Here is a 20,656-nt window from a genome sequence, read left to right on the forward strand (position 1 = left end):
CATTTTATTCAAACAAAACAAAAAAACAAAAACAAACCGACGCTCCAAGCAAAGTGCATAAGATGTGACGGAATAAAAATATAGTTTCGGGGAGGAACCTGATAATGTTGTCGATGAAGAAGGGGATGCCTTGGGCATCCCCAAGCTTAGACGCTTGAGTCTTCTTATAATATGCAGGGGTGAACCACCGGGGCATCCCCAAGCTTAGAGCTTTCACTCTCCTTGATCATATTGCATCATACTCCTCTCTTGATCCTTGAAAACTTCCTCCACACCAAACTCGAAACAACTCATTAGAGGGTTAGTGCACAATAAAAATTAACATGTTCAGAGGTGACACAATCATTCTTAACACTTCCGGACATTGCATAAAGCTACTGGACATTAGTGGATCAAAGAAATTCATCCAACATAGCAAAAGAGGCAATGCGAAATAAAAGACAGAATCTGTCAAAACAGAACGAGTCCGTAAAGATGGATTTTATTAGGCCACCGGACTTGCTCAAACGAAATGCTCAAATTGAATGAAAGTTGCGTACATATCCGAGGATCATGCTCGTAAATTTTCTGAGCTACCTACAGGGAGATAGACCCAGCATTCGTGACAGCAAAGAAATCTGGAACTCGCGCAATAATCCAAATCTAGTACTTACTTTTCTATCAAAGACTTTACTTGGCACAACAAAACATAAAACTAAGATAAGGAGAGGTTGCTACAGTAGTAAACAACTTCTAAGACACAAATATAAAACAAAAATACTGGAGTAAAAACATGGGTTGTCTCCCATAAGCGCTTTTCTTTAACGCCTTTCAGCTTAGGCGCGTAAAGTGTATCTCAAGTAACATCAAGAGACGAAGCATCAACATCATAATTTGTTCTAATAATAGAATCATAAGGTAACTTCATTCTCTTTCTAGGGAAGTGTTCCATACCTTTCTTGAGAGGAAATTGATATTTAATATTACCTTCCTTCATATCAATAGTGGCACCAACGGTTCGAAGAAAAGGTCTTCCCAATATAATGGGGTAAGATGCATTGCATTCAATATCCAAGACAACAAAATCAACGGGGACAAGGTTATTGTTAACCATAATATGAACATTATCAACTTTCCCCAAAGGTTTCTTTTTAGCATTATCAGCGAGATTAACATCCAAATAACAATTTTTCAATGGTGACAAGTCAAGCATATCATAGACTTTCTTAGGCATAACAGAAATACTTGCACCAAGATCACATAAAGCATTACAATAAAAATCTTTGATTCTCATTTTAATGATGGGCTCCCAACCATCTTCTAGCTTTCTAGGAATAGAAGTTTCAAGTTTTAGTTTCTCTTCTCTAGCTTTTATGAGAGCATTTGTAATATGTTTTGTGAAAGCCAAATTTACAGACGCTAGCATTGGGACTCTTAGCAAGTTTTTGCAAGAACTTTATAACTTCAGAGATGTGGCAATCATCAAAATCTAAATCATTACAATCTAAAGCAATGGGATTATCATCCCCAAGGTTGGAAAAATTTTCAGCAGCTTTATCACAAGCGGTTTCAGCAGCTTTAGCGAGCTTCGTGTAATTTTGCGCGCTTTGCACTAGGAGTAGAAGCATTGCCAACACCAATTATTTTATTATTGATAGTAGGAGGTGCAGCAACATGTGAATCATTAGCATTGCTAGTGGTGGTAATAGTCCAAATTTTAACTACATTTTTCTCTTTAGCTAGTTTTTCATTTTCTTCTCTACCCCACCTAGCACGTTAGCTTCAGCCATTAATCTTATATTCTCATTAATTCTAACTTGGATGGCATTTGCTGTAGTAACAATTTTATTTTCAATATCCCTATTAGGCATAACTTTCGATTTCAAAAGATCAACATCGGAGGCAAGACTATCAACTCTAGAAACAAGAATATAAATTTTATTGAGCTTTTCCTCAACGGATTTGTTAAAGGCAGTTTGTGTATTAATAAATTCTTTAAGCATGGCTTCAAGTCCAGGGGGTGTATTCCTATTATTGTTGTAAGAATTCCCATAAGAATTAGCATAACCGTTACCATTATTATAAGGATATGGCCTATAGTTATTACTAGAATTGTTCCGATAAGCATTGTTGTTAAAATTATTATTTTTAATGAAGTTTACATCAACATGTTCTTCTTGGGCAACCAATGAAGCTAGTGGAACATTATTAGGATCAACATTAGTCCTATCATTCGCAAGCATAGACATAATAGCATCAACCTTATCATTCAAGGAAGAGGATTCTTCAACATGCATTTACCTTCTTACCTTGTGGAGCTCTTTCCGTGTGCCATTCGAGTAATTAACCATCATATTATCAAGGAGCTTTGTTGCTTCACCAAGAGTGATGGGCATAAAGGTACCTCCAGCATCTGAATCCAATAAATTCCGCGAAGAAAAATTTAGTCCTGCATAGAAGGTTTGGATGATCATCCAAGTAGTCAGTCCATGGGTTGGGCAATTTTTAACCGAGAGATTTCATTCTTTCCCAAGCTTGAGCAACATGTTCATTATCTAATTGTTTAAAATTCATTATGCTACTCCTCAAAGATATAATTTTAGCAGGGGGATAATATCTACCAATAAAAGCATCCTTGCATTTAGTCCATGAATCAATACTATTCTTAGGCAGAGATAGCAACCAATCTTTAGCTCTTCCTCTTAATGAGAAAGGGAACAATTTTAATTTTATAATGTCACCATCTACATCTTTATATTTTTGCATTTCACATAGTTCAACAAAATTATTGAGATGGGCAGCAGCATCATCAGAACTAACACTAGAAAATTGCTCTCGCATAACAAGATTAAGTAAAGCAGGTTTAATTTCAAAGAATTCTGCTGTAGTAGCAGGTGGAGCAATAGGTGTGCATAGGAAATCATTATTATTTGTGCTAGTGAAGTCACACAACTTAGTATTTTCAGGGTTGGCCATTTTAGCAGTAGTAAATAAAGCAAACTAGATAAAGTAAATGCAAGTAAACTATTTTTTTTGTGTTTTTGATATAGCAAACAAGACAATAAATAAAGTAAAGCTAGCAACTAATTTTTTTGTGTTTTGATATAATGCAGCAAACAAAGTAGTAAATAAAATAAAGCAAGACAAAAAAAAAGTAAAGAGATTGAGAAGTGGAGACTCCCCTTGCAGCGTGTCTTGATCTCCCCGGCAACGGCGCCAGAAAATATGCTTGATGGCGTGTATTTCACACGTTCGTTGGGCAACCCCAAGAGGAAGGTATGATGCGCACGAGCAGCAAGTTTTCCCTCAGAAAGAAACCAAGGTTTATCGAACCAGGAGGAGCCAAGAAGCACGTTGAAGGTTGATGGCGGCGGGATGTAGTGCGGCGCAACACCGGAGATTCCGGCGCCAACGTGGAACCCGCACAACACAACCAAAGTACTTTGCCCCAACGAAACAGTGAGGTTGTCAATCTCACCGGCTTGCTGTAACAAAGGATTAACCGTATTGTGTGGAAGATGATTGTTTGCAGAGAAAATAGTAAAAACAAGTATTGCAGCAGATTTGTATTTCAAGTATTAAAGAATGGACCGGGGTCCACAGTTCACTAGAGGTGTCTCTCCCATAAGATAAAAGCATGTTGGGTGAACAAATTACAGTCGGGCAATTGACAAATAGAGAGGGCATAACAATGCACATACATGACATGATAAGTATAGTGAGATTTAATTGGGCATTACGACAAAGTACATAGACCGCCATCCAACTGCATCTATGCCTAAAAAGTCCACCTTCGGGTTATCATCCGAACCCCTTCCAGTATTAAGTTGCTAACAACGGACAATTGCATTAAGTATGGTGCGTAATGTAATCAACAACTACATCCTCGGACATAGCGCCAATGTTTTATCCCTAGTGGCAACAAGCACAACACAACCTTAGAACTTTTCGTCACTCGTCCCGGTGTCAATGCGGCATGAACCCACTATCGAGCATAAATACTCCCTCTTGGAGTTAAAAGTAAAAACTTGGCCAGAGCCTCTACTAGTAACGGAGAGCATGCAAGATCATAAACAACACATATGTAATAACTTGATAATTAACATGACATGGTATTCTCTATCCATCGGATCCCGACAAACACAACATAGAGTATTACGGATAGATGATCTTGATCATGTTAGGCAGCTCACAAGATCCAACAATGAAGCACAATGAGGAGAAGACAACCATCTAGCTACTGCTATGGACCCATAGTCCAGGGGTGAACTACTCACTCATCACTCCGGAGGCGACCATGGCGGTGTAGAGTCCTCCGGGAGATGAATCCCCTGTCCGGCAGGGTGCCGGAGGAGATCTCCGGAATCCCCGAGATGGGATCGGCGGCGGCGGCGTCTCGCAAGGTTTTCCGTATCGTGGTTTTTCGCCTCAGGGGTTTTGCGACGGAGGCTTTAAGTAGGCGGAAGGGCAGAGTCGGGGGCCTGACGAGGGGCCCACACCACAGGGCGGCGCGGGCCCCCCCTTGGCCACGCCGCCATGTGGTGTCGCCACCTCGTGGCCCCACTTCGTATGTTCTTCGGTCTTCTGGAAGCTCCGTGGAAAAATAGGCCCCTGGGTCTTCGTTTCGTCCAATTCCGAGAATATTTCGTTACTCGGGATTTCTGAAACCAAAAACAGCAGTAAAACAGGAACCGGCACTTCGGCATCTTGTTAATAGGTTAGTTCCAGAAAATGCACAAATATGACATAAAGTGTGCATAAAACATGTAGGTATCATCAATAATATGGCATAGAACATAAGAAATTATCGATACGTCGGAGACGTATCAGCGGCCGGCGCTGCTCATGGTGGCAAAGGTGGAGGTTGAGCGGCAGCGGCACTACGGTGGAGGTTGTGCGGCGGCTAGGGTTTAGTGTGGGAGGAGATGAGATGCGTGTGCCCCTATTTATATAGGCCGGAGGCATGCGACGTCCGCGGCACGCGTGGCATCACCATTACTTTGTGTGCAGAGGTAGGCGACGGTGGCACACCACGTGAGGCATCGCCATTACGCAGCCGCAGACTGCCGAAGCGACGTCTCGGCGCCAGTACTGACGCGGCTGAGAAGACCCATCGAATCTGGGTCACTGCCAAGCGGGCCCGATGAAACGTCCGCCAGACGCGAGTGGGCACTTTGCACGTCCACGCAGCGTCCGCAGAGACGCATCCGAGGTGCATATTTGGGTCAGGTTGTCGTTGCGGCCCGATCACTATGCATCGCCCCGCTGGAGCTGGTTCCTGGCGCATTATTGATCCGCGCGGACGCAAACGGTTGCTCAACGCACGTTTACGTCGCTCCGCTGGAAAAAGATGAGGGGATAGATCATTTACATGTGGTGTTAGTGATGACTGATGAAGCCTGTTTAATTGTAGATGGCCAGATGGGGCAAGTCAACAGTTCGCATATCTATTATATATTAAAAGTAAAATAAGGTTGTTTAATAGAGCCACCACGTTAAGCCACATCATCTAAATTATATGAGCAGTTAGATCTAAAATATGTGGCTATGAATTTAAATAAATATAAACAGTTACGTAACGGAAAAGTTGTGCAGTTGACACCTTCAAAGTATCTATCTTGGTTCTTACAAAAAATGGTACAAGTAAATTAGCTAGAACGTGGGTGTAGGTCCGGTTTAACACGTTAATATATGGAAGATTAAACTGTGATGGATTCCCATATTTTCTTAAATTTGGACGCACCTATTTTTGTACATGGAAAGTAAATTTCCAAGGGGAGGAGAGATCACGTACACCTTATTGGTTCTTGGACTCCCGTAATTTTTTGTTTTTATTTTGGACTCATGTTTGTTGCTTATACATGAAAAGGATTTTTTGCGGGAAAGAGATCCCTTACTAATAGGCAAGTCCGTTTTCCTAAATAAATAAAGGCAAGACTATTTAAAAATAACCGTGAAGATATCTCTTAATAGTCCACACGATTACGTATCAAATATGGAATGGCGCGTACCAGATCACCACGAAAAAACAAAAGTAATCCATAGTGTGCAACTTAATTTAAAAAAAGTTGTAGCATCAAATTGTGTCACCATGGGACTCTAATTGCCTTCGTTAGGAAAAAATCCTAGACTAAGAAACTTGAAGTTTGTGTGATAATAGCATGTTAGACACAAAAAACAATCTATTATATATACGTACTACTAAAAGAAAGACACCGCGTTAATCCACATATGATAAATAAATATAAATCGATGATTCTAATTCTATGATATTAAAAGATAAAAAGTGTTACTTACAACAACAAAAAGACGTACAGAAGAAAATGTATGGCAGGATAAGTCATATGGTTACGCACGCCTGTGTTAAAGAAGAAAAACTATGCACGTCCGTTTATAATAAGAGTACAAGTTGGTTTACGCCTAAGCTCTGATATGTTTCCTTCAAAATACCGGTGTATAGATATTTCATGGACCACTTCCAGGTATAGTCGCGTGAAATCAGGAATTCTTTAGACAAACATATGTTGGTAAGTACATAAGATGGACCTACGCATGTAAAGCAGCTAACATTGTACATATTTAGATTGCTAGATTTATGTGTAATTGTTGATATTAAAAAAAGATGAGGCACAACACGATTGCTCAAAAATCTGCACTAATGTGGATACAATCCATATCCGATAGGCCATGCGACTTCTTTTTAAATCAAGGTACTTCATGTTTAATTGCATACGTGCATGTTTGGCCAAAAAAGTACACTAAGGCAATGTAGAAAAAACACCACGTTTCTAATATCGATGAGCCATGCACTATGAATTAGAGCAATACTAGCTCACATTTTGTTGAAAGATCACCTTCACGTTAGTGGGTGGCTGCCAACGTTTTTTTCTCGGTGGGAGAAAACACAGGTAGGTAACATCGTTTCCTTTTTTCATAAATTTTGACAATACTAGCAAAAATATCGCACAAAATTGTCATATCAATTTAGAACTTCGTCCAAAATTCATCAAAGACTTCTCAAACAAAAAATAAATTCGAGACAATTATGTAAATGTCGGTAAATTTGGCTAGGTAATTTTTTTCTTGGTGGAGTCATGCCCCCCTACCGCAGGCAACGGTATTTTACGTTTGTGGAAATTCTGAAAATACTGCCCGAAATTTGTCTAACCAATTTACTAATTCGTCTAAAACTTCTCAAACAAAAATAAATTTTGAGCATATATCTAAATGTCGTTTAATTTCTATGGTAATATATTTTCTTCGTTGACTAACCAAAAAATCGGTTTACTACGAGATATCGGAAATACCAATCGAGAAATTTTTTGGTGACACATGCTAAGCTTTAAGAGTGCGAGAAGGCCGGCGATAACAATAAATATTGCAAGAAAGCGTCGTCCCAAATTCGTAGGCCAATGAGCTAATATCGACGATCTTTAGTATTATTTATAACCATGCCCTAATGTAATACTACACACAAATCTACAAGCTAGCTCGTGATATGGATTTAATCCTATACAAAGATATAATATCACCATGTACAAAACGTCAAGAGTGGCTAATGATATTTATAATTCTACCACAATTGGTGAAGTAAAATTTCACCCACAAATTAAGGAATATAAAGATGTTATTGCCCATGTAGGATAATATTACAGTTACTATGGAATAAAAAAATTCAATGATAATCCATTGGCATTATTATTGATTCCATAACAAAAATATAATATCGCTATCACTTTTAAGACAATTAATCCAATGCCCTCGCATTTGCGAGGGTCACCATGCTAGTGAAAACGAAAGGTATATGCTATTATATGAGGCCAGCGAAACTAAAAGGAAATTAATTTGCTGCCTATCACCTGACCATTCTCCATGGTGTGCCCTGTTTCATTTGCAGATTGGTTTCTGGATGACCGGCTCTCAGGACTTGAAGGGCTTGGCAGTGCCCCTGCGAGAGCTACACGTGGAGGCATCACCATCGAGGGGGAAGAAATTGATTTATTTTTTGATAATGAGCGTTTTTGTTACTTTGACAAGCAATTACACTCGATCTCTGTATAGCTAAGATTAGGGATGGCACCCGCAGGGTATGGGTACGGGTAGAGCCATCCCATACCCGTACCCATCGCCTTAAATCTTACCCGTCACCCGCACCCATACCCGTAAATGGGTACAAGTTTTTTTAATACCCGTCACCCGACATGGTAAATGGGTACCCGCGGGTAAAAAATACCCGTGCTTACAACACATCTAATTGATCAAAAAAATAAGATATGAGGTGAACCGATCCTAAATATGGGTCTAAGCCTCACTAACCTACCGAAGATTGTGAGACTGGAAAGCGTGAGGTTCAGCCTAGCAACGTGAAGGCGTGATTAGGAGGGAATTAAGTAGGTTTAGAATATTACAATGACCCACTAGTTAAATTTAGAAGGGTAAATGGGTATGTGGGTGTGGGTTCTACCATCCCATACCCGTACCCGTTCTATCCGATGGGTACGATATTTTCCCATTTACAAACCCATGGGTAATATTTTATCCCATACCCGTACTCTTATTGGGTTTTTACCCGGTGGGTACGCGGGTCATGGGTACCCATTGCCATCCCTAGCTAAGATGCACACAGCCGTTTAAAAATCTCAAACATCCGAAATAAACTAAAAGGCGAATTACATATCAATCATTGAGCAGTTGTAGGACGCCTAAGATGATGGTGGTGGATCAATCCTTAGATTATGCTGTCATCCATGTAGCGAAAAAGTATCCCTCCTCCAACCGTGTACAGACTTCCATAAAGAGGTTGCGGTTCTACACCCTTTGCAGCGCAGACCACGAACAGAGAGTAGCGATACATCTGTAAATAACCTACAAAAGAGAACAATTCTTATCATTAAAAACTTTGTTATCTCTGTATAGCCATAACGACTATATAACGGCAAGCGCTCCCACCCTAATAAGCGTTCTAAACCTGTGATCAATACTATGTAGCCAATTACCAAAGATATTGACCACACTAGTCGGAGGATACAGATCAGAAGCTACTTAGATGCATGACCATATAGATCTGGTAAAACGGCACTGGAAGAACACGTGTTTAATTGTCTCATTATGATGATAGAAAACACACTGTGTGCTCCAATGCCAATTGCGTCTCACAAGATTATCTTTGGTTAGGATTACTCCTCGACGTAAATACCAGCCAAAAATCTTAATTTTTAGCGGAATTTTCATCTTCAAAATCTTCTTGTTTTTATCAACTAAAATTTCAGGTTGGATAATTGCATTGTACATTGAACTTACTGTGAACTTTCCGTGGATTGTAACTTCCAACGAAATTCATCAGGACCTTCAGACAATTGAATGGATTCCAAATGAAGCAGTAAGACATTCCACGCAAGAAGTCTTGGACCGTATAAATTTCGTCTAAATGTCACAGACGGTGGTGAGGTCGCCATTACTAAAGAAATGGTATCACTTTTGCGATGAACAATGCTATATAACGCCATATATTGTTCAGAGAGAGGTCTATTTCCTAACCAGGAGTCCTCCCAGAACCGTATCTGCGAACCATCCTTAATGGAGAATGTACCATTGATGTTGTGCAGAGCATGCAGTTGGGGAACCCCAAGAGTAAGGTATGATAAGCACAACAGCAAGTTTTCCCTCAATAAGAAACCAATGTTTAATCGATCAGTATGAGAAATGTGTGACTTCGGAAGGTGTTGCTAACTGACTTGTGGCAGGGCGCACTATCGGCGTCAGCAACAACGTGGAACCTGCACACAACACAACCAAAATACTTTGCCCCAACTTACAGTGAGGTTGTCAATCTCACCGGTTTTGCTGAACACAAAAGATTAAATGTAACGAGTGGAAGGAGATGCTTGCAGTAATAAAAGAGAACATAGCTTACAGTAAGTGAAAAAGAGCAGGATTGCAGTTGTTGAATTTATCAGTCTAAAGGAAAGGACCGGGGTCCACAGTTCACTAGAGGTGTCTCTCCATAAAGATAAATACATGTTGGGTGAACAAATTACAGTTGGGCAATTTAAAAAATACCGACCATACATGACAAGATGATTACTATGAGATTTGTTTGGGCATTACAACATAATACATAGACCGTAATCCAACTGCGTCTATGACTAATAATTCACCTTCCGGTTATCGTCCTAACCCCTTCTAGTATTAAGTTGCAAGCAACAGATTATCGCATTAAGCAATGTGTGTAAAGTAAACAATAGAATTACCCTCGGATAAAACATTATTGTTTTCTCCCTAGTAGCAACAACACATTTACAATCTTAGAAGTTATTGTCACTCTTCCAGAAAACTAGAGGCATGAACCTACTATCGAGCATAAATACCCCCTCTTGGATTCATAAGCATCTACTTGGCCAGAGTATCTACTAGCAACGGAGAGCATGCAAGATCACAAATAACATATGACAAGAATATATAATCGATCTCAACATAGTATTCAGTATTCATCGGATCCCAGAAAACACAACATGTTGCATTACATAAAGATGATCTTGATCATGTAGGGCAGCTCAAAAGATCTAAACATGAGGCATAATTTGGAGAAGAAAACCATCTAGCTACTGCTATGGACCCATAGTCCATGGATGAACTACTCACACATCACTTCGGAGGCGAGCATGACGATGTAGATGCCTCCGGCGATGATTTCCCCCTCCGACAGGGTGCCGGGAAGAGTTTCAGAACCCTCCCGAGATGGGTTCTGCAATGGCGGTCGCGGTGAAACTTTTCGTGGATGGAGGCTCCGGTATTCAGGGTTTTCCCGAGATCGTGAATAAATAGGCGGAGGGGCGATGTCGGTGGCCACCTGGGTGGGCCACGCCATGCCTTGGCATGGGCCCAGGCCTGGCCGCGCCAAGGGGTGGCTTGGCCCCCCTGTGGCTCATCTTCATCTCTTCTTCGGTCTTTGTCTTCGTTACGGTAAAATATTGACTTCGGCTTTTTTTTCGTCCAATTCCGAGAATAATTCTTGTACAACTTTTCTGAAATACAAAACAACAGAAAACATGGAACTGGCACTGTGGCATCTTGTTAATAAGTTAGTGCCGGAAAATGTATAAAAGTGCAACGAAGTATGAGCAAAACATATATGAATTGGTGTAAAACAAGCATGGAGCATCAAAAATTATAGATACGTTTGAGAAGTATCACCAGCTCATGTAGAAAGTCGGCCTTAAACTTGTCCTGGGCAGCGCCATAAATAGAGACCAGACTCCAAATGAAGTTGTTAGCTCTGTTCCGAATAGTGAGTTTGATATCATACTCATCATCAGAATTAGCCAAAACTTCCATGGTATTTGTCCGGACTCCTACAAGCAAACCACCGGACCTACCCCGAGGTGGGCGAGAAAACCACTCAAAGTATATTCCCCAGAATAACCGGTTTAGAAAACTTTGATAGAAATCTCGCTTACCTGTCTCAGAAATAGAAATAAAATCTAAATTATAGTCCTTGCAACAATCAGCAATATGGGTATGCTTAGCCAAGTATTGAAGACCTCTACTATTCCTGAACATGCCATTCATTTAGAAACTATCTTAGATTTTGAATTTATCCCTGATCTATGTTTTTTATCCCTGAAACTTACAAGAACGTCGAGAAGCTTTTAGATCATAAAAAGATTCTAGCCCCGACTGTTCTAAGTCGACATCTGAAATACCGCCTATTAGAGTCGAAAGGAGTCAACCGTCTGAGATGACATCGTCTTCCTCTTCCTCTAAAGGAGATGTCTCAAGCCCCGTCGAGGTCTTTGGTACGACCGTGATATGGTCATATTCCAAATGCCTCAAGACATTGGCTGAAACAGATATCTCCTCCGTAGTACGACCCAACGAAACACCTACACTACTCAACATGGAAGAAATTTTGGAATCTGAATATTTAAGAAAAGATGTGGAGGAGTTCTTCGTACCTGACGCGTCGAGGTTCTTGGCCGCCTCGCGGCGCATAGCCTTCTGCATCATGTCCTCATCCGTTGCTCCAGCCCCATCCTCTGCCAACGCATGTCGACCACTCCACCTGATCTCCGGCTTATGTGGGGGATGCGTTGGTTGAGAATGTAGAGGAGGCAACTCCACACTAGGAACCGTGAGCGTCGACGACCGAGGCAAAGGAGGGTTAGAGAGACATGGACCCCTCCTGACCCCGGTCTGATAACGCATGCAGCAAATCCAACGGTGATGGCGAAGAAGACGTCTGAGGCGATACATGATGTCTACGCACGCTTCTATTCCTGTAGACAGTGTTGGGCCTCCAAGAGCAGAGGTTTGTAGAACAACAGCAAGTTTCCCTTAAGTGAATCACCCAAGGTTTATCGAACTCAGGGAGGTAGAGGTCAAAGATATCCCTCTCAAGCAACCCTGCAATTACGATACAAGAAGTCTCTTGTGTCCCCAACACACCTAATACACTTGTCAGATGTATAGGTGCACTACTTCGGCGAAGATATAGTAAGATGCAAGTGATATGGATGAATATGAGTGGCAATAACAATCTGAAATAAATATGGCAGCAAGCAAACATGTAGCAGAACTTGTTGGAAACGGTGTTTCAATGCATAGAAACAAGGCCTAGGGATCATACTTTCACTAGTGGACACTCTCAACAATGATCACATAATAAATAAATAACTTCTCCTCACTTGTGCTACTTTCTAACACTCTCTTGTTGGATAATAAACACCATTCATTGTGTAGGGCTACAAGAGCTCCCTCAAGCCGGAGTAAACAAGCTCCACAACTTCATAAAGGAATCACACACAATGCGCACACCGTCACCGTCACACCGTGGAGAGTAATTCCAGAGTTCATATTAAAGTAACCTCTAGAGTGCATAGTAATAGTTAACTTCATAATCTACAAGAGATCACAATCATAACCTACGCCAAGTACTACATGATGCACACACTCGTCAACATTACATCATGGAGGAGGAATAGACTACTTTAATAACATCACTAGAGTAGCACATAGATTAATAGTAATACAAAGCTCATGATCACATAAAGATCACACCATGGGAGAGAGAGATGAACCACATAGCTACCGGTAGAGCCCTCGGCCTCGGGGAAGAACTACTCCCTCCTCATCATGGGAGACAACGATGGCGATGAAGATGGCGGTGGTGTCGATGGAGATGGATTCCGGGGGCACTTCCCCGTCCCGGCGGCGTGCCGGAACAGAGACTCTGTCCCCCGAACTTGGCTTCGCGATGGCGGCGGCTGCGTAACTTTTCGCGTATCGTGGCTTATCTTCTTAGGGTTTTCGCGACGGAGAGACTTTATAGGCGGAAGGGCAGCCTCGGAGGGGTCGTGAGGGACCCACACCATAGGGGGGCGCCCCCCCCTTGGCCGCGCCGCCATGTGGGGTGGGGCCCCCTTGGCTCCCCTCTGGCCCCTCGTCAGTGCTCTGGAACCTTCCGTGAAATATAAGATCGTGGGCTTTTGTTTCGTCCAATTCCGAGAATATTTCCTGTGTAAGATTTCTGAAACCAAAAACAGTAGAAAATAGGAACTGGCGCTTCGACATCTTGTTAATAGGTTAGTTCCGGAAAATGCATCAAAACGTTATAAAGTGTGAGCAAAACATGTAGGTATTGTCATAAAACTAGCATGGAACATCAGAAATTATAGATACGTTGGAGACGTATCAAGCATCCCCAAGCTTAGTTCCTACTCGCCCTCGAGTAGGTAAACGATAACAAGAATAATTTCTGAAGTGACATGCTACTAACATAATGTTGATCATACTATTATAAAGCATATGAGATGAATGAAGTGATTCAAAGCAATGGTAAAGATAATGACTAAACAACTGAATCATATAGCAAAGACTTTTCATGAATAGTACTTTCAAGATAAGCATCAATAAGACTTGCACAGGAGTTAACTCATAAAGCAATAAATTCTTAGTAGAAAGTTTTGAAGCAACACAAAGGAAGATATAAGTTTCAGCGGTTGCTTTCAACTTCAACATGTTTATCTCATGGATAATTGTCAACACAAAGTAATATGATGAATGCAAATAAGCAAATATGTAGGAATCAATGCATACAGTTGACACAAGTGTTTGCTTCTAAGATAGAAGGAAGTAGGTAAACTGACTCAACATAAAGTAAAAGAATGGCCCTTCGCAGAGGGAAGCATGGATTACTATTTGTGCTAGAGCTTTTCATTTTGAAAACATAGAAACAATTTTGTCAACGGTTGTAATAGTTCATATGTGTTATGCATAAGATGTCCTATAAGTTGCAAGCCTCATGCATCGAGTACCAATAGTGCTCGCACCTTGTCCTAATTAGCTTGGATTTACATGGATTATCTTTGCATAACATATGTTTCAACCAAGTGTCACAAAGGGGTACCTCTATGCCGCCTGTACAAAGGTCCAAGGAGATAGATCGCATTTGATTTCTCGTTTTTGATAGATCTCAACTAAGGACATCCATACCGGGACAACATAGACAACATATAATGGACTCTTCTTTAATGCTTAAGCATTCAACAACAGATAATATTCTCATAAGAGATTTGAGGATTAATTTCCCAAACTGAAACTTCCACCATGATTCATGGCTTTAGTTAGCGGCCCAATGTTCTTCTCTAACAATATGCATACTCAAACCATTTGATCATGATAAATCACCCTTACTTCAGACAAGACGAACATGCATAGCAACTCACATGATATTCAACAAAGGTGTAATAGTTGATGGCGTCCCCAGAAACATGGTTACCGCTCAACAAGCAACTTACAAGAAATAAGATACATAAGTAACATATTCAATACCACAATAGTTTTTAAGCTATTTTCCCATGAGCTATGTATTGCAAAGACAAGGAATGAAATTTTAAAGGTAGCACTCAAGAAATTTACTTTGGAATGACAGAAAAATACCAAATAGTAGGTAGTTATGGTGGACACAAATGGCATAGGTTTTGGCTCAAGGATTTGGATGCACGAGAAGTATTCCCTCTCAGTACAAGGCTTTGGCTAGCAAGGTTGTTTGAAGCAAACACAAGTATGAACCGGTACAGCAAAACTTACATAAGAACATATTGCAAGCACTATAAGACTCTACACTGTCTTCCTTGTTGTTCAAACACTTCACCAGAAAATATCTAGACTTTAGAGAGACCAATCATGCAAACCAAATTTTAGCAAGCTCTATGGTAGTTCTTCATTAATAGGTGAAAGTACATGATGCAAGAGCTTAAACATGATCTATTTGAGCAAAACAATTGCCAAGTATCAAATTATTCAAGACAATATACCAATTACCACATGAAGCATTTTCTGTTTCCAACCAAATAGCAATGAACGAAGCAATTTCAACCTTCGCCATGAACATTAAAAGTAAAGCTAAGAACACCAGTGTTCATATGAAACAGCGGAGCGTGTCTCTCTCCCACATAAGGAATGCTAGGATCCTATTTTATTCAAACAAAAATAAAAATAAAAACATACAGACGCTCCAAGTAAAGCACATAAGATGTGACGGAATAAAAATATAGTTTCACTAGAGGTGACCTGATAAGTTGTCGATGAAGAAGGGGATGCCTTGGGCATCCCCAAGCTTAGATGATTGAGTCTTCTTGAAATATGCAGGGATGAACCACGGGGGCATCCCCAAGCTTAGACTTTTCACTCTTCTTGATCATATTGTATCATCCTCCTCTCTTGATCCTTGAAAACTTCCTCCACACCAAACTCAAAACAAACTCATTAGAGGGTTAGTGCATAATCAAAAATTCACATATTCAGAGGTGACATAATCATTCTTAACACTTATGGACATTGCACAAAGCTACTGAAAGTTAATGGAACAAAGAAATCCATTCAACATAGCAAAAGAGGCAATGCGAAACAAAAGGCAGAATCTGTCAAAACAAAACAGTCCGTAAAGACGAATTTTTCAGGGGAACTTAACTTGCTCATATGAAAAAGCTCAAATTGAATGAAAGTTGCGTACATATCTGAGGATCACACATAAAAATTGGCAGATTTTTCTGAGTTACCTACAGAGAGGTCTACTCAAATTCGTGATAGCAAGAAATCTGTTTCTGCGTAGTAATCCAAATCTAGTATTAACCTTACTCTGAAAGACTTTACTTGGCACAACAATGCAATAAAATAAAGATAAGGAGAGGTTGCTACAGTAGTAACAACTTCCAAGACACAACAAAACAGTAGCAAAATAAAAACATGGGTTATCTCCCAAGAAGTGCTTTCTTTATAGCCATTAAGATGGGCTCAGCAATTTTAATGATGCACTCGCAAGAAATAAGAGTTGAAGCAAAAGAGAGCATCAAAAACAAATAAGAAACACTTTTAAGTCTAACCCACTTCCTATGAAAAGGAATCTTGTAAATAAATAAGTCATGTAAGCATAATGCAATAAGCATAGAAAGACAACGCAAGCGCAACTTCAAGATTCTCAACATAAAGAGGGGAAACTTAATATTATTAAGATGCATATAACCATGTTTCCCTCTCTCATAATAACTTTCAGTAGCATCATGAACAAACTCAACAATATAACTATCACATAAAGCATTCTTATTCACATGCATAAAAGTATCATTACTCTCCACATAAGCATAATCAATTTTATTAGTAATAGTGGGAGTAAAACTATCACAACCATCATTGTAATCATCATAAATTGCAGGCATGGTATAATCATAATAAACTCTATCCTCCATAGTAGGTGGCACCAAAATACCACTATCATTATAATCATCATAAATGGGAGGCAAAGTATCATCAAAGAAAAAATTTCTCCTCAAAACTTGGGGAACTAAAAATATCACAACCAGCTTCCCCAAGCTTAAATTCTTCCATAGCATTAGCAATAATAGTGTTCAAAGAGTTCATGCTAATAACATTGCTACAACTATTTTGCAAACAAAGTTCCATGGGTTTTTTAATTCTCTCTTCAAACACATTATGTCCTAATTCAATATAAAGTTCATAAAGATCTCTAATTTTGTTGTTGTTTTCCATTAAGCCTAACTAGTGAAAACAAGAAACAAAAAGATGCAATTGCAGGATCTAAAGGAAATAGCTTCGAGCACTCACACACAGGCAACTAGTTGCTAGGAAATAGCTTAGTAGTCGGAGGATGTGAATACGTTTTACCTTACCTCCCCAAGCAACGGCACTCAGAAAATAGCTTGATGTCTACGCACGCTTCTATTCCCGTAGACAGTGTTGGGCCTCCAAGAGCAGAGGTTTGTAGAACAGACAGCAAGTTTCCTTAAGTGAATCACCCAAGGTTTATCGAACTCAGTGGAGGTAGAGGTCAAAGATATCCCTCTCAAGCAACCCCGCAATTACGATACAAGAAGTCTCTTGTGTCCCCAACACACCTAATACACTTGTCAGATGTATAGGTGCACTAGTTCGGCGAAGAGATAGTAAGATGCAAGTGATATGGATGAATATGAGTGGCAATAACAATCTGAAATAAATATGGCAGCAAGCAAACATGTAGCGTAACTTGTTGGAAACGGTGTTTCAATGCTTAGAAACAAGGCCTAGGGATCATACTTTCACTAGTGGACACTCTCAACAATGATCACATAATAAATAAATAACTTCTCCTCACTTGTGCTACTTTCTAACACTCTCTTGTTGGATAATAAACACCATTCATTGTGTAGGGCTACAAGAGCTCCCTCAAGCCGGAGTAAACAAGCTCCACAACTTCATAACGGAATCACACACAATGCGCACACCGTCACCGTCACACCGTGGAGAGTAATTCCGGAGTTCATATTAAAGTAACCTCTAGAGTGCATAGTAATAGTTAACTTCATAATCTACAAGAGATCACAATCATAACCTACGCCAAGTACTACATGATGCACACACTCGTCAACATTACATCATGGAGGAGGAATAGACTACTTTAATAACATCACTAGAGTAGCACATAGATTAATAGTAATACAAAGCTCATGATCACATAAAGATCACACCATGGGAGAGAGATGAACCACATAGCTACCGGTAGAGCCCTCAGCCTCGGGGAAGAACTACTCCCTCCTCATCATGGGAGACAGCGATGGCGATGAAGATGGCGGTGGTGTCGATGGAGATGGATTCCGGGGGCACTTCCCCGTCCCGGCGGCGTGCCGGAACAGAGACTCTGTCCCCCGAACTTGGCTTCGCGATGGCGGCGGCTGCATAACTTTTCTCGTATCGTGGCTTATCTTCTTAGGGTTTTCGCGACGGAGAGACTTTATAGGCGGAAGGGCAGCCTCGGAGGGGTCCTGAGGGACCCACACCATAGGGGGCGCCCCCCCCCCTTGGCCGTGCCGCCATGTGGGGTGGGGGCCCCTTGGCTCCCCTCTGGCCCCTCTTCGGTGCTCCGGAACCTTCCGTGAAATATAAGATCGTGGGCTTTTGTTTCGTCCAATTCCGAGAATATTTCCTGTGTAAGATTTCTGAAACCAAAAACAGTAGAAAACAGGAACTGGCGCTTCGGCATCTTGTTAATAGGTTAGTTCCGGAAAATGCATCAAAACGTTATAAAGTGTGAGCAAAACATGTAGGTATTGTCATAAAACTAGCATGGAATATCAGAAATTATAGATACGTTGGAGACGTATCAATACAAAGATGCCCCTCAGTCGCCTTGGCCACCGTGGCAGCCGCATGTGGCTCCCACACTGACCGAGCAGCAGTTTCTCCTGACGGTGCTCCCTGCTCCGTCCGAACCTTTGTAGCAGGATGGGGCTGGGCGCAGACGGTGCAGCTGCCACCGTCGTGGCAGCTTGCTCAAGCAGAGTAGCGGCCACGTTTGAGGTGTCCGCCCCTCGAGCCGTCGCAGTAGCAGACGCATAGAGCGAGCCCGGCTGTGGTGCACTAGCAACTGCCGACCGACCCAACCCCGCAGCGTCGGCCTGCTCGCAAGGTGCCGCCTCGGCCACCGTCTGAGGAGCCACAGCCAACGGGCAGCACGGAGCAGCGGCATCGGCTAGGACGGTTACCCCCGACGGTGCTGCAACGTGACCTAGGGAAACCGGCCCTGGCGCGTGCTCTCCACCTGGCGGCGTCGTGGCGGAGGTCGAGTCGAGCGAAGCAACAACCGTGGCTGCGACACCCCGCCCAAGCAGAGTCACAACAGCATCCGTAGCGGCCTTGGAAGGCGGAGTAACAGCCTCATGAGAGGGGACTGGTCCTGGCGGAGACGTACCAGTAGCCTGCACCATGCCCCCTCCCGCCACCGAAGTCGCCTCCGCGTCGAACATGGAGGCCGACCCAATAGGTGTCCGTGATAAGCCTGACGTAGCATGCATCGTCGACGAGGAAGGCGGTTGAGACACCGGGTGGGTTCGGCCTTGCATGAAGCTTCGAACCCGCGAGGGAGAAGCGGGTTGGGAGCCCTCCAACGGCGGAAACGGCGCAATCAACGACGGCAATGTAACTCTCACCCTCGCCACAATCTCCTTTCCTCTCGGAGTCGTCGGCGAATGGTTATAAGGCGTAACCACCCGCTGAAATCCCGAGGCTGCAACAGTCATAAATCCACTAGCAGGCTGTGGCGCGGCATCAACATCCATAGCTCCATCATGAGGTGCACTAGCTTACGGTTCGGTTCTCCTTTATCCTCACCCAAACCATCCTGACTATCATCACCACTAGCTTCCTTCCAGAAGAACGGTCGAAATCTAGGATCTGGAATATACTATGGTGATTCCCTGCGGTACCTCAACCTGTAACCATTCAGCTTCAGCGAAGCCACAACCTTCAGACAAGGAGGATTGGCACCATCCGCATCCTTCTCTAATGCCGACAAGTCGCGCATAGCAATCAGAATACGAACTGTACCTTGGCTTCTAAGGGAGACAAGATCCACATCCAGAGTAGAACCAATAAGCGACCCCACTGCCCATAGACTGTGGAAGTGCCTGACAGTATGGGGAACCTCATCAACATGTATCCACACCGGCTCCATGACAAAGAGGGGAGCAATGTCCTCTCTCTTCTAAGAACCGACTGACACCTGTGCTTTAATATTGGGAACCCCCATCTACATCCCATCAATCCTCGCCAGATCTTCACTAGATTATTTTTTGTAGTGCAACCTTCTACCTGTGTATTGTTGCCTTTTTGGCATGCACCGATGTAAGTTACTTGGGCCCACAGGCAGAACCAATTTCTAGCTGTGTATTGTTGGCATGTACCAATTTCTGCTTAACTAAATAATGAAGTTCTGTTTGAACATGTGTTCTATGTCACAACCAGTTGTTTTCGACCAATTTTTATTCAGGCAATGGTGATGCTGCTGCTGCTTATGACATTTGCGATGATGCTTCTGATTGTGAAGGACATGTTTCCATCTTAGACAGAGAATGGGCCCACAGGCAGAATTAGTTTCTTAAGGTATATAATGATTTTGACCTCCATGATTGTTGGTCAACCATGAGGCTTTCGGTTTGTCTATAGATGGGCTATAGGGATGTCATAACTGAACGGCAGAAGGATCCCGCCCAAGCGGGCATCACTATTTGGGTTTAGGCAATCTGTACATGCTGGATACAAGTGGGGTCTCGCTCAGGGTATCACTAGGTATAGTGGATTTCTGGTTGTGCTAACAACACTTTTCTTCTATAGACTTCGTCGTGTA

The sequence above is a fragment of the Lolium rigidum genome, chromosome 7, assembly GCF_022539505.1.
Source record: "Lolium rigidum isolate FL_2022 chromosome 7, APGP_CSIRO_Lrig_0.1, whole genome shotgun sequence".
NCBI lineage: Eukaryota > Viridiplantae > Streptophyta > Magnoliopsida > Poales > Poaceae > Lolium > Lolium rigidum.